This window comes from Mytilus galloprovincialis, chromosome 6 (assembly GCF_965363235.1).
Source record: "Mytilus galloprovincialis chromosome 6, xbMytGall1.hap1.1, whole genome shotgun sequence".
Lineage (NCBI taxonomy): Eukaryota > Metazoa > Mollusca > Bivalvia > Mytilida > Mytilidae > Mytilus > Mytilus galloprovincialis.
The window spans coordinates 95,500,172-95,513,071 of record NC_134843.1 but is presented as its reverse complement, the minus strand read 5'-3'; positions in this window follow the sequence as shown (position 1 = coordinate 95,513,071).

Below are 12,900 nucleotides of genomic sequence, written 5' to 3'. Positions count from 1 at the left end.
TTTTTTTTTTCAAACAAATTCAATACAAGAGGGATTCACCACTGAAACGGAATAGCCACATTGTAGTAGATATTTATTTAAGAAAGTTGTCACAAGGAGATTACAAGATTAAGATAGACTAGCAATAATATTTTATGGTTATTTGGTTGTTACTTTTTTGGTGTGTAGTTTGTATACTTTTTAATTTAAGAAACGAAAAATACCAAAAGTATATCAACTATGTTATATTAGAATAAGAAGATGTGGTATGAATATCAATGAGTCAACTATCCACTAAAGTTCAAATGAAGAGGATTTAATGCCAGTTTTATAATCTGTTGGTTTTTTTTTTTTGAATTTTTATACAAGGTTAAATGTTTTGTTCCTCGCGGTGTAAGGTACGTCGGAAGCTTTAAAATGAGTCAAATAAGTCCATTTGTTTGTATGTTGGCGTGTTTTTGTAGAAGTTCAGTATTTCTGTTATTCCTTTGTTTCCCTCTCTTGGTATGGTTTGTGACCCGCATTTGTTTCCGCTTAATCGATGTATGGTTATTTTATACATCTTTGGTTTTCTAATATTCGGCTGTGATCGGTCCTGATGAATGTTAATCCGGAAAAGCACTTCGGACACATGCAATTGATAACGTGCTGTTTTCATTTTTTATTCAGATTGCAACTATCTTCTAGTTATTAGATACATATTAATTTACAATTACTGACACATTCAATACAGCATTTGTTTGGAGCAGACTTGACACAGTTGTCACAAGTTTCCTTAAAAAAAAAAGACGACATATATTCTTAAACTATTTACTATCCTCATAAGCCATGCTTACGTTTAAATGTAAATGATTTTATGAACTTGTCATAACGGAAAAACTGATTCTATTACTGCGTCGAATGTTTTTTCCTCTCGAGGCTGTTAACCTTTCAATGGACTAAGTACTAATTAGGACGAAATAGGCACTCAAATGAATTAAATTTGATATATCTAGGATTTTCAGAATTAAATGTTGAATAGGTGTTATATTTTAAATATATGTTTTATTCTGCTGAATAAACCTTATCGTCAGTTATACAGCAATGATATAACAGTCAAATCACAAAATTTGCGAACTTGCGCATAATCTTGACAATTTGACTTATAGAGCACAACTGTCGCCAACAGATATTAAAACAATAAGTGCATTTGTGTTTAACTGTTTTAATAGGTACCAATTGTTTTTGGCCGATCTTTGTGCTCTATGTTTATGAACCCAAAATGTTGTCACAATTTTAGGAATATAACACGGAATAAATCATGTTATGTCAGTAGGAATTATAATGTTTTATGTTTTTATATTTACGTGAAAATAAACATACCCTTTCAAATTTTATCCATTGACCAACAAATACAGGAATACATCAAAAACAACCAAAACGGTCCTTTCTAATAAAAAAAAGTTCGAAATTAGTAAATCAAGGCATTAGAATTAAGAAGGCGTAAAAAATAAAGATATTTTGCAGTAAAATTACACATTTAAAACATTTTGTACTTTACTGTTTGCAGCGGAATAATAACAACATAATGTGTTTTGTTTTTGGTTTTAGAGTCAATGGTTAAAATAATGTCTTCAGTGATGGACTCCCACACACCTAAGAGTATTTCATATTGATTACAGAACAATTTATGCACAACTGCATTTAAAGGGGTGCTAGTATTAATAAATTGTTTCTATTTTTGTAATGATATACATACATCATCCTATGAGTTATATATTACTGTAGAAGAATAACAGAAGATCTAAAATTTCATTATGACGGTAATATTTTTTCTGTCTATGAAGAAATAACATCAAAAATGTTATTTCGAATAGACAGGAAAATATTACAGTTATTTCTTATAATGTAATTCTAAATCCCATTTTAAACCTGGGTAAACCATGAAAAAACATTGATGACGTCACGGTCACATGACTGAATTATGTCTATGAGCTGATAAACAAACCAACGTTAGCCAATCAGAAGGCGTGTTTCATCCAAAATTAAATTATATGGTTTTTTTTACAGACCCTGTATTTGTTTTTGATCCTTAAACAGACAATATACGTTGCAAATCCTTCATGATAGCTCGACATTGTAGTTGCATGTATTGTGCTTAAGTTCTTTGGTTTTTAATTCCCCAAGGCATTGGACTTTTGATTCAAAGCGAACCTGAGAACGATATCCTTAAAAAATGTGTCCGTGCTCTGAAATCGGTATTATACGTTGGCATAATGAAAAGACAACATCTAACAAAGTAAAGAAATATTTACAATGATCGATGATAAAGTTTTTTTGTAGAACCACTGAATTGATTTTGCCGCTTGATTAGGGACTTTCCGTTATGAATTTTTTCTGGAGTTGTTATTACTTTTTATTAGAATTACATATGCCTAATATTGCCGCGGTTTGAGTACATGTATTGTTCAGTTCATTTGGCTATGAGACTACTCAAAACAACTGACATGACTACTAGATCGCTGACTAAATACGTTATAAATACTATATTTTGACGAAGTAAATGACTTGCTCTTCAACTTTGTACTTGTTTGGCTTTATAAAGATTTTGATATGAGCGTCACTGATGAGTCTTATGTAGACGAAACGCGCGTCTGGCGTACTAAATTATAATCCTGGTACCTTTGATAACTATTTACACCACTGGGTCGATGCCACTGCTGGTGCACGTTTCGTCCCCGAGGGTATCACCAGCCCAGAAGTTAACACTTCGGTGTTGACATGAATATCAATAATGTGGTCATTTTTACAAATTTCCTGTTTATAAAACTTTGAATTTTTGGAAAAACTAAGGATTTTCTTATCCCAGGCATAGATTACCTTAGCATTATTTGGCACAACTTTTTGGAATTTTGGATCCTAATGCTCTTCAACTTTGTACTTGTTTGACTTTATAAATATTTTGATATGAGCGTCACTGATGAGTCTTATGTAGACGAAACGCTCGTCTGGCGTACTAAATTATAATCCTGGTACCTTTGATAACTATTCTAGTTTACATGAAATTCGTCTACGTGTTTTACTCCACCATGTTATTCCACTATTTTCTAGACGGAAATGCCGATTCCATGTCATATTTATAATAATAATAAGACCGTTGCTTTCCATTCGTTTGAAGTGCTTGCGCTTTTAATTTTGTCATTTGATAAGGGACTTTCCGATATGGAATTTTATTGGAGATATGTATTTTTATTGCTTTGATTTTAACAAGGATATGAACATGATATTCACAGGACGTCTTTGAATTGATTTACATGTCACATGACATTCACAGAACGTCTTTGAATTGATTTACATGTAACATGACATTCACAGACCGTCTTTGAATTGATATACATGTCACATGACATTCACAGAACGTCTTTGAATTAATTTACATGTCACATGACTTTCACAGAACGTCTTTGAATTGATATACATGTCACATGTATCACTGATAATCTATTATATGTGATAATACAGATGTCAGATATTTTAATACTGTACTTGTATTTCCTATCACGATTTCCTTAATAGAGGATTGGAACTCACAAGGAAGCTATTAAACCAAGTGTTCCAAATGGTGAAGTAGAAATCATCCCTTCGTAAATTTTACGGACGCCATCACGAGTTGGTTGAGCGTTATGGAATTACCGTTTCGCAGGTGATATCGGATATGCTCCTTATATCGTAACTACAATACCCTTTCCTTTTTCACGAATGTGACCCCGAATAAGACTATTTGCCGGATTTGTAATAACATAAGCAACACGACGGGTGCCACATGTGGAGCAGGCTATGCTTACCCTTCCGGAGCACATGAGATCACCCCATTTTTTGAGAGGTGCGTGGTGCTAAGTCTTTACTTTTCTATGTTGTGTCGTTGGTCGTGTAATGTCATATCGTATTATATTTTGCATTATTTAGAGAACTTTCTATGTTGTGATGTTACACTATTGTTTCATTTAAAGGTGAAGTTTTGGTTCCATTCAAACCATTAAAAGCCGATGCAATTGTTTTCACGTGTTTCTATTTGAGATTGGAATACTAGGTTTATTTGAGATAGTACTACTTTTGACAATAATTTTCGAATGTCTAAGTCGGGTATCTATTATGAGTGTATTTGTGTACACAAGAGTTAAAAGGTCAAATAAAAAAATGAGGCTGAGGAGCACTGATGGCCTAAAATCCGAAAGGGTTACCAAATACAGCGAAGGTAATCTATTCAAGGGGCATAGAATGCAGAAAAGTTTCGCTATCAGTAATTTTTTTAATATGACCGTAATAATGATAATTTATGTCAACACATAAGTGTTAAATATTTGAATCACCGAATGAACTTCAAAAAATTATCAAGCTCGATACCATTTATTGAGATATTTAAAGTCCAGAGAAAATAAAAATGAGAGAAATTTAAAAAGGCTATGAACTAGATTTACATTAAACGGAAAACGATTATGTCATATTACAACCAATGACAATGCTGGACTCCTACATTCAGAAGGAACACAAAGAATGATGCATGTTAAACTTGTTTGTGAGAACTCAAACATTCCTTTAATCTTTAGGAAGAAAAAAATAAAGTTGCCTTTCTTTATACCCCCCAAAATAACATCCATTAATTTTCGTGCTTTGGACCACAAGAGCTTTCCATTGCACTTATGATGTTTACACCCTTTAGGTCATGTCCTGTAACCTTGTATAGAATTCGTCATCTCAAATAATTTTCAGATTTACAACAATAATTGCACGAATAAACCAAGACAACAGTAATTTATCGATAAATCTTTATCGACTATATACTGAAATAACTCCAGTTAAAAATAAATTGCAAAAAACATGTTATTTTTAATCTAACTAATTGTCAGATATTTAAACTTCCTCTGTCTGGTAGATAATTAGTTTTAAATTTACTCTTTTGTGTCCCGATTACTATTATTTGGTTGTTTATCTTTTTCAATTTTAGCCATGGCGTTGTATTTTGTTTTTTTCGATCCATGAGTTTGACTGTCCCTTTGTATCTATCGACCCTCTTTCTGAGACTTCAACCTATCTTTATTAACCTGGGCGTTTATGTTTAACTTTAGCACTTGTAACCAAAGCCAATTGTAACCGGTATCAAGTGTGTATTTTACCTCTACTCAGTAGATAACGCTGCTTTCGACCCTAAGTAGTATATATAATGAATTTTAAAAAGTCTGTGTTCCAAATTATTTATTGATAGTGATGAGATAAGATAGGATAAATAGATGTTTTTATGTTTTTTCACAAGATATAAAATACAAGCCATAATGAGCTTCTTTCCGACGATAAAACATGCACATCAGAAGTAAGAAAATTCGTGGAAAATTGATTATAATTGATGAAATTTTATTCCAGAAACAGCAACGTGTTTCTATTCGAGATTGGTATACTTAGTTTATTTAAGATGGTACCTCTTTCCGACAATAATTTTCGAAATTGTAAGTCTCGTATCTATTATAAATTTGTATCTGCACACAAGATTTAAAAGGTCAAATATAAAATTGGAATTGAGGAACATTGATGGCCAAATTTCTAGAAGAGTTACCAAATACAGCGAAGGTAATCTATTCCGGGGAATAGAATGCATAAAAGTAAAATCAGTAAATTTTTGAATATGACCGTATCAATGATCGATAATTTGTGTCAACAAAAAAGTGTGAAATATTTGAATCAACGAATGAACTTCAATAATCATTGTTACGGCCAGAAATTACCTTTAAATTGTAGCCAACAAAAGACACAAATCAATAAGAAACTTTAACAATATTTATTATACAAAAGTTTACAAGAAGTATTACACAAATATTACTGTCAACTTAACTGTCAAAATATGAGTCCAATCTTTTATCTTTATCTGTATCCGGATATCTTTCGGAATCCAATCTGAATATTACGGTCACAATCCAGTATGATGTTGTTTGTAGAATAAAAGTGTCAATCCAAATGCTATGAATATTAATGTCTATCGATGTCTAAGTCTAAGTCCAAGAGTGAGTGTTTAACTTTAGTGTCTGTATATATATATATAGTTGTCATGGAAGATTCTAGAACAGTCTATAATGTAACGTCCTAGAAAATTATAACGGAAGTTTCTAGTAAAATGTAGAAGTTTATATAACGCATCTTTTATTAAGATCATTCTGGAATCATTATGTAAGTCAAATGGAAAGTTCCAATCATTTTGTGATATTTCCAGTGATTTCCAAACTGCACAGTTGTAAGATTATTCTGTAAACAACTATTAGGCCACACAACACAAATCAGGCCAACATAACTAAATACAATAATTACAATATCATAACATCATCAAATCCGATACAATTTATTAAGATATTGAAAGCCCCGAGAAAACAAAAATGTGAAACAATTAAAGAAAAGGACTATGAACTAGATTTACATTAAACGGAAAACGGTTATGTCAGATTGCAACCAATGACAGCTGCGACTCCTACATTCAGAAGGAACACAAAGAATGATGCATGTTAAACTTGTTTGTGAGAACTCAAACATTCCTTTAATCTTTAGGAAGAAAAAAATAAAGTTGCCTTTCTTTATACCCCCCAAAATAACATCCATTAATTTTCGGGCTTTGGACCACAAGAGCTTTCCATTGCACTTATGATGTTTACACCCTTCAGGTCATGTCCTGTAAGCTTGTATAGAATTCGTCATCTCAAATAATTTTCAGATTTACTCCCATAATTGCACAAATAAACTAAGACAACAGTAATTTATCGATATTCCGATCTCACAAATCGTTTGCAAAGACAATCAAGGTGAAAAAAAAAATACCACGAAATTAACATGAACTTCAAAAGGAAAGATAAACTTATTATTTGATACTTGAAACGAGCATATATATGTCAAGACAATACAACAACTTTCTATAATTTTATTATGATTATAAATGGCAAATTTTTCTTCGATTACTAGAATTTTATTTTTTTTTCATTTCTGCGTTAAAAAAAATTTCAAATTCAGTATTTTTCCTTTTTTCTTTTGATAAAGCCTTCGTCATTTTCGAAGGATTTCTTTTAGATTTTATCGCTAACCTAAAAGCATGTTTTACATTGCTCCGCGAGTACTTGTACCAGGACTATAGGTATGCATTGACCACACCACATAGAACATTGACAGAACGAATACTTAAAAATGTTAAGAGCTTTTTTATTATTATAAAGCATACTAATTAAAAATTATGCAACTTCATAGGAATTGATTTTACTTACAGTAAATATGACTATATACTGATAACTCCAGTTAAAATAAAATTACAAAAATACATGTTATTCATTCTAACTAACTTTCAGCTATTTAAACTTTCTCTGTCTGGTAGATATAATACTCAAATGCCTATAGCTAACAATAGGTTTTTTCAAAGTAGTAGTATAAGATATGAATCACAAAAAAAAAACGACGTAGAAAATACTTGAAAAAAAATGTGAAATAATCAAGTTTTATAACAGATTTTACCACTGTGACGTATCACAACTGGATATGGGTTCTCCGAAGCAAAACATATCTATTTTACTACCTGTACAGTAAAAGTATTTTCCCTACAATATATAAGCTTTTCTTACATGAATTTATCTGTAAAAACAATAGTTTATTTCGTAATGCATTGTTGTTCAAGCTTGAATAAATTTAACTTTGTTTTACGAAAACTTCAAATGAATAGCTGAAGGATGATAAATGTGTTTTTAACTCGTCACATATTTCTTTGAATAGGTACCAACAGGTCCGATTGTGACCATATTTGAAATAGAAGCCAATTCGAAATCATAAATAGTTCTTAATAGTAGCTACATTATTTTGATTCAGTATCACAAAAACCTTCTTGCCAGCAACAAGATATAATGAAAATCAAAAGAATTTGAACTCACCTGACTTTACATTTATTTATTCCACCGCTTCGATGAAATTTTTGTCTAATATAGTTTGTTTGTTCTTCTTTTTCTTTTTTAGCCATATCATTTTCAGTATTTTTTTCGACTTATGAGTTTGAATGTCCCTCTGGTACCTTTCGCCGCTCTTTGTTCGGTGGTGATGCTACAAAGTAATTACAGTTAAAACACTGGGTGCAAAGAAGGACGAAAAAAGTTTGATAAGTGCAATAAAAATGATTGTTTGTAAAATTGCAAAACGTTTTCTATCTAATTATTCTTTCAGTTATGTTTAAATATTACATGGCTAATTTTCTCTGTCTTGAAAAAATGAAATAGAAACTGTTAAGACATTAATGTTTTCTTCATTATTTTCACATTATATGCTGATCATAGATATCGGAAGATGTGGTGTGAGTGCCAATGAGACAACTCTCCATCCAAATAACAATTTATAAAAGTAAACCATTATAGGTCAATGTCACACATGTTTGTTCAACATGTAGAAAGCAAAGTGTAGTCGTTTGTTTTATCAGCTGTAACAAAACATTAAAAAAATCTCGTTAGCAATAATTTGACTGATGAGTCACGAAACGCACGTCTGGCGTATATACAAAATTTAGTCCTGGTATCTGTGATGAGTTTATTTACAACCACTGGGTCGAAGCCACTGCTGTGGAGATTTATTTCCCCGAGGGTATCATCAGCCCAGTAGTCATCACTTTTTGTGCTGACATGAATTATCATTGATATGGTTATATTTATAAATTAACTGTTTACAAAATTTTAATTTTTTGAAAAAACTAAGGCTTTTCTACCTCAGGCATAGATTGCCTTAGCTGTATTTAGCATAACTTTTAAGAATTTTGGTCCTTAATGCTCTTCAAATTCGTACTTTATTTGGCCATTTTAACTTTTTTTTTATTCGAGCGTCACTGATGAGTCTTTTGTAGACGAAACGCGCGTTTGGCGTATATACAAAATTTAGTCCTGGTATTTATGATGAGTTTATTGTCATGAGTTTAATTGGGATTCGCGTACGGTTTATATCCGTGTGTATTGAAACATTTCTGCAAGCCAATACCGAGATCAAGGATGATGTGATATAAGTTGTTTTGATAACATTATTACTTTATACATAAAGAAAAATCATAGTTTTCATCGTTAAAAAACTTTTAAATGTTGGAATTAATTTCAAACATAATAAATGTTTGAGGGTCTAGTAGATGAATAATTTCTATAATTTTGTTTTAGGTCAATGTTTTATCATCTCAAAAACACGTTATTCTGTAAGAATTTCATGAATACAATTTTAGTATTAATCTTTATATAACGAGTTGATCATATACATTGATATATATTTTCCGATTATTGAATGTATATATGCATATGCCTCATTCAGCTCTCTTTCATAACAAATAAATAACAATGTTAGTCTTCAAGTAAATGTAAGAATTCAGTCAAAATTCAAAAAAATTATATCACAATCTCTTTATTTCTTTACTTGCCGAAATTAATTCCTTAAATTTCAATTTTTCTACCTCTTTAACCCGTTATATGTCATACATTTGTAGTAGTTGGTTTAAGAAATCTGTAATCATTTAATGGGTTCCAATTTGCAAAATGCATTGAATTACATGTCCATTGCGAGGTAGATTACTACAAAAAAAAAAAAGAACTACATGAATTTCTACTATTCTATATTTTATATTGTATTATGGAAAGTGTATTTAATTAATGTACCATTGAAATGTGCGCCTTTGCAAAAGAGGGATGAAAGATACCAGAGGGACAGTCAAACTCATAGTTAAAGAAAAGAAAAGAAATATATGTCTCACGGTGTAATCTTTTTAAGCATACGTTCACTTGTTGATAAGGATAAGGTTAGTCTCTTTATTTATCGAAATCCACGACATGCCCCTTTAAATTTTGAAACTTAGAAATCTTGTTATTTATTTCGTTTATAAGAATGTAACTTTTATCATTTTTAGACAGATTGGACAAACAACGGGTTTATCCGTCTAATCTACATGGTCGACGAAGACGAACTCTGCATTACATAAACAAAAATATCTGTCTGCAGTGAAAGAAGGTCTATAGAAACACTGTGAAACTGTTTACTCGCGTAGTGGTATTAAACATATTTGGATTAAAAAAAAAATATTTTAAATCTCCATCTTTCTCTGAAACCTTGAATTTTTCAACACTGTAAACCACCATTCCCCATATGAAATTAAAAAAAGTCTAATAGTAAATAATCCATAATGCTCTCCAACACAAAAATGGTAGCATACTCTATACATTTATCAATTTGGGTTACCTAAGGCATATTTTGTTAAGAGTGAACAAAAATGTAAAACATGCCATCAAGAGGGACAAGTGATCAGTATGCTGAAGTTTCAATAATTGTTGAACTTGGAGGTTAACGTTTTCAACAAATTGTCGACAATCACATGGAAAAGAACAGTATTCAAGAGATTACATATCTTACTCGGACTTTGTGAAAAGTAAAATCACAAAAATACTGAACTCCGGAAAATTCAAACGGTACGTTATTAATCAAATGGCAAAATCAAAAGCCCAAACACATCAAACGAACGGATGACAACTGTCATATTCCTGACTGACTTGGTACAGTCATATGGAACATTTTAATACTGAACAAAAAGGTAAAACACACCACACAGAGGAACAAGTGATCAGTTTGCTGGAATTCCTTTTTCAACAAATTGTCGTAAATCCTATGGAACGAACAGTGCACATCTCATTGTCAATAGTAATATTAAAAATTACCAGTGTTTGAGCATAATATTGACGGATAAAGGTTATGTAAAAAACGTCAAAGAATATCAATAACTTGCTGATAATTAATCCGTGTCAACTTCACAAATAAGACATGATGGTCTTGAGGTATAGATTATTTGAATGGACGTTGTTTATTATCTTAATAACGTATTATAGTCTCATTCTATTTGTCTTTGCAAATAATGGACGTGTGCTGTATGGTACATTTTGGTAATATCATTTAGGCGTGACTCGGTACTTTCAAATCTCACTACTATGTTGTTGTGCTTGTGTTTCATTTTTTCGTATGTGCTTTATCTTTTTTGTTTTGTTTTTCTTTGTTGATATATTGTTTTTTTTTTTTAAATAGTGGCTTATATTACAACACAATGTTAATTGCTGTACCCCTTTTTGACATTTTTACCTTTTATGTCTGTTTCATTACACATTTTTGTAAATATCTATAAATGAATTTTATGCAACTGTCATACAAGTTAGAGTGATCGCAAACTATCAGAATGTTACTATGAGTTTGCTCATACGTCGAAATTAAACTGGCCACGCCTTTGCTAGAAAGATAAATATCAATATACAAAAAAAGTAGTACACAAAAACATATCATAGAAACTAAAGACTACCCAATTTGACTAACACCTGCCCTACCAAAACTGTGGATGGTATCAGGTGCACCGGATTTGTTCGTAAACCCGACTCCACATGCGGCACCCGTTATGGTTCTCATGCTAGTACAAACACTTATAACATGTAATTTGGCGAAATATGTCTCGACATATTCCTTATAGATAGTAATCTATAACAAGTTAGCAAAAACCTTACATCCCAGCTCCTTTGTTCTAACAGGGGTGATCTGAACCGGATCACCCCTACCAGAAAACCCCAGTTTGAGTTTCTTAGTTATGCATGTTTTCCTTTGTTCTGTAACATTTTGGCGGGAATGTCAAATCCACGATAAAACTTATAATGAATTATACAGAAAAGACTATCTGTCTAAATCACGTAAAAAAAAATATAGTGTATATGCTGGGATTCGAACTCAAGACCTTTAGCATACCAACCCACGACACATACCACTACACCAGGACGACTCGATACGAACTATCAGTAATTTAACATGCTTAACGGAAGCAAGATATTTTTATAAGTGGGGCGAGTTGGCAGACCTTTATTCAGTGGGGTTTAAACCCTTTTTGTTAATAAGTGAGTTGTCAGTCTGATTGTTAAATTTGATTTTACACTTTTTCAAAAGTTGGGCGAGTCGGTAAACAAGAGTGGGGCGACGTTTTTATAAAGTGTCGATTTAGTGTAGACCTATTGGCCAGTGGGGCGAGTTGACATTGTTTGACATCTACTCGTCGTGTTCGGGGGTCATAAAGGGTATACATCATATAGTAATATATAAAGTATATTATAATTAGGGATGTCAACTAGGTGAAGATTCACTAATCGATTACTCGTTGGATTTACCGAGCGATACTCGAGTACTCGCTCGGTAATACATTTACAAGATAGAGATACAAAGTTATACCCATTTTATGAATTGTGGATCGGTGTCTCATTGCATAAAACCCTCAACATAATTACCTAGGACAAGGTAATAGTCCAAACTGAAGAAAAAAAATTAAACCATAATTTATAGTACTGTATATTTGTTACATGTACTAATTATGTAAATTGGCAATAACCTAATCAAGTAAATTAATTAATGTCAATAGAAAAGTGTTACTCAAACAACAGTATTAAGGAACCGTAAAAACAACATATATAATGGTCGACAAAAGGGCGATGCTTAGAATTTACTGATGACCGGGAGTCGCTCTCATTAATAATATTTTTTGTTTAAGATTAAGTACACAACAACATTCTAATAGGAAACCGATTAGTCGCGTATCATTTTGGTATTCGATACTCGGTCCTACCGAGCGATATTCGATTACTCCAGTACTCGTTGCCATCCCTAATTATAATGGTTGTGTGGCGTTCTAAACTAGATTTTATGAATTGTAAATGGTTTTTCGTCTTATCTGAAACAGCCGGGATGGGATGTTAAATAGTTACCCCATTCGGACTTGGTGTGTCAGTGTGAGATCACCCTCTGGTCGTGTCCTCGTGGGATAACTATTAAAGAACATGAGTAGATGATCATCTACTGTCAAGAGATATTAAATAAAATCTATACGGGTTTAAGTGTATG